Below are 4,203 nucleotides of genomic sequence, written 5' to 3' on the forward strand. Positions count from 1 at the left end.
AATGTGATTTTATAAAATATAAACTCCAAACATCAAGTCGACGACACGAACACTCTTCATAACTCGAGTAGACACTTGGTTGTGCACGTGTGTTGGCTTGATACTCGATTTCGGACCTTTTCCACTCTGAATCTTTCTCGGATCCAAATTGCAAAGTTGTTTATGTTTAAGTTAACTTTCCATAGAATTTTGACTCAAAGTAATCGAACATTTGGTGAAAGTTTTATGACCAGAATGAAAAACTACCAGAGATATGCGAGAATTTCGAGTGCATGGAATTCGGCTAGTCCAATGAATTCCCTCTTTCTTTTCTTCCAATCCATCACCAAGAACTCTTGAAACAACTCACTTGTACTGACTATTGTCAATTCCAACACGAACGGCTCCATTAATCTCACTCGCTTTCTTTTCTTCCGATTCCTCATCTTTGAGGTTGATAATCGTATCATACTCCCCCTCTGTAAAAGGATTCGTCCTCGAATCCGGACAAATATCTATATGAGCATATAGAAACCATATTTCACGATCATCTTCAAACAATTGTAGCTCATATGGTCTATAATGCTCCAAACTTGATACACTCACTTTCCCATCGAAGTATAGCTAGTCACATTAGTACAACAACCTCCATCAATAATCAAATTTGAAGATACACCTTCATGGCACTGAATAAGAGCAAGATAATCTTCGTGTATTGCATCACCATCTTCATCTGGTTAGCTCGGTAGTAACTTTGATGCATGGTTGGATCATATCATACGGACACATTTGCAGATTAACAAACCGAATGTAGGCCCGGTTGTAGCGCGTCAGAGAATTGAGCCTGACTGAATGCAAAGGTATGCAGCTATGCACATCGACCTAGCAGTGATAATGTCCCCGCGGCTCGATATATTGGCATTGATCGTGATGACGATAACGACAATGATGGTGATGGTGGTGATGTCCCGCAGCGAGGAGCGCGAGGCGGTAGTTTGGAGATTTTTTTTTTTATGTATTATTAGACGATTTTTTTTATGTATTATTATATTGTAACTGGATTTCGTTTTTTTAATATATTATTAGTTTTTCTAATAGCGATTTACAACTATGTACAACTGAATATATTCTCAAAAATCCAAAACGTAAGTTAAACATGACATAAAGATAAATATTAAAAATAATTACAATTAATTACGATTGCCAATGAAATTAACATAAAATAAAATTATATTAAAATACAAAATACAACATTTCATAATCTATAGATTATGAATAATCGGCCGATGGTTATGATTATCATCACTAACTCTCAGTCGCCATAATCCATCTTCCTTTGAGTTATTGCCAATTAATCTGAAAGGACAAGGATGTTTCTTCACAAATCCATGTCGTCGTCCAAATTGATACATTACACACGTCAAGTACTGACAATTCTATCTTTTAGAATAAATAATCAATTGATGATGATAACTTATTGCATTGTCTTTTACCCATATAGTTAATACCTTTATACTATCAAATGTGACATCACGTTGAAAGAAGTGACTATGATCGTGAGATTCTTGTTCTTGTTCCTGCACAAACAGAAATCTTATTAAATAACAAAAAAAAAGGATTACGTGTACTTTTACACGAAATACAATGTGCATTTCGTGTTATTTTACTTAGCTCAATGTACTCGACATGATATTGAATTTGCCATACATTTGCTAGTGAGGTTTAGCTTAGCACCAACATGCCGCCATTGGAATGCTGTAAAGGACGTTTTTCTTCTTGAGTTCAATGGACATGGGTTTGTTCTATCCCTACGCATTATTAAAGGATGCAAAGCTTGTGGGTTATGTTGACCTTGGGTATTTGTCAGACCCGCACAAAGCTCGTTCCCAAACTAGATATGTATTTATTATTGCAAACACACTTGTGTCTTGGAGGTCTACTAAGCAGACCTTAGTTGCCACCTCATTGAATCATGCAGAAATATCAGCACTCGGCTTAGAGTTATGATTGACCACATTCGAGATTCATGTGGATTGACTACCACATAAGATCTTACAATCATATTCAGGGATAATGCACCAAGTATATAGCTCCGATGTTTTTCTTCAATTAGCAACAACAAGAGCTCAAACAAATAATGATCCAACATTAACTGCGCTGATTTATTTACTAAATCATTACCTAAAGTCACTTATGAAAAACATGTTAAGGCTATTGGCTTGCGTAGATTATATGCTCCCTTATAGACATTAAATGGAGTTAACTTAAGGTGGAGTACTCTGTAGGTACTCAGTATCCAGAAAATACTTAGGTGTCTTGTTGTACTACTTTTCCTTTGTGCGAAATTTATTTTCCTACTGGGTTTTTGGTTACCCGCCAAAGTTTTAACGAGGCAACATATGCTGATTTGTAAGTTTGTGAGTTGTACCTTTTTTCCCAGCCGAGGTTGTTTTGTCCCACTGAATTTGATTACTCGGAAGGTTTTAATGAGGCAACACAAAATGCACTATAGTAGTTTTGATAGAAATCCCAAGGAGGGTGTTGTAAATAGTGGAGTTTCCTACAGAACCACCCAACTCCCCACTAATTCATTAACTTATCCCATGTCTAGTCCATAGAGTTAGTGATTGAGTAACTTCTATGTAACTCATTTTATAACTTCTTGTAAATCTCGTTAGTTTGTACACCTATAGAATGGAATCGCTCTCTCCTCCAAAGAGACACCCTTAATTATCTCTCTTCGCATTATTATCTATTTGCATTATCTCTCCATCTCTTCTTGTTATTATTGTTTTTATACGTTATTTCCACAATTATTAAACCGAAGAGCAATACAAATAGGGCGATCTACAAAGAAATTAATTTTAACTAAGTCTAAAATAACTTTTGACCATATAGTTATCTATGTCACCTTAATTTTTAATCTTACCAAAGTCTAAAATGACTTTAGAGCATATTGTATCGTTGTTAATGAGAAACTAAAAGGCGGCCTTTATATGTAATCCCAAAATTTCTAAAGGGAAGACCTTACTAGGCGAAAGATTTCACCAAAAATAAACAAACTTACTAAGAGGAAGTCTTGAAATTATTAATATAGCCCTTATCACAATATATTCTTATTTTAGTATATTTTTCATACTTCCCTTATTGTAATACAATAAAATCACACAAAAAAAAACCGAGTAGAGAGAAGATGAACGAAGAGCCGCTGCCGATCCGCCACAAAGGACCACCGCGCACCGTCGCCGATGAAACTCATTGCACATCACAACCGCTTACCGTCGTCGCCATACATTTGTCGCCCAACCTTCGTGCGACCAGCGGTGCTTGAAGAGGAAGAGAAGAAGGAGGAAGAAGGAGGAGGAGAAGGACAGCTGGAAGAAGAAGAAGATGAAGAGAGGAAGATGGGGAAGAAGAAAAAGAAGAAAATTCGACCTTTATATGTTGTTTTTTTGTTGAAAAATCACTTCGAGATGTTGATATTTTGGCAAAAAAAATCTAGATGTTGATTTTTTGGCGAAAACTCGACATCTAGATGTTGATTGTGTTTACAAAAATCGACATCTAGATGTCGACATGTATGTGTCGAATTTTGACTACGGGATTTTTTTTTTAAACTTAAACATTGGGTTACCTACTATAAAAATACATTCACTCATAGTTTGTTTTCTTCTTTTTCTCTAGAATCCTCCATATTGATGTCTTGTGAATCCATAATGTCCTCCTTTGCAAGTTTTGGTAAAATTTGAGGGTTTCGGGTGTTAAAGGGCTTTTGGAGAAGATGCAAGAGATTTTTTTGGAGAAGAGTGTGAAATGAGTTTGTAAAGAAGAGAGTGAGTTTTGTTGGTGTTGTCTTCTTACACAAAAGAATTTGTGGTGTTTTGTGATTGTGTGTTTTTTTTATTTTAGCAAGGGTATAATAATCTTTTAGTAATTTATTTGGGTGAAAAATTAGATTTGATCTTACCCTTTGTAATTTGTGAGAAAATTGGTGGTAAATTTTGTTGGTGTAAATGCGTCATGTTTGTCAATAGAGAGTTTTGCTGATAGTTGGATGTGTGCTAATGAACAATCCAATTCCGAAAATAATGAAATTAAAGTTAAAATATATATATATTTCAATTCATCAAACGGAAATTCACACTAATAGAGAAGAACATTGAAAGGTTTTTGGCAGAGCCTCAAATATTAGATGATCATAACTTATATGCAGTAGTCAAAAGA

This window comes from Erythranthe guttata, chromosome 8 (assembly GCF_056151865.1).
Source record: "Erythranthe guttata isolate IM_541 chromosome 8, IM_541, whole genome shotgun sequence".
In the NCBI taxonomy this organism is placed as follows: Eukaryota; Viridiplantae; Streptophyta; class Magnoliopsida; order Lamiales; family Phrymaceae; genus Erythranthe; species Erythranthe guttata.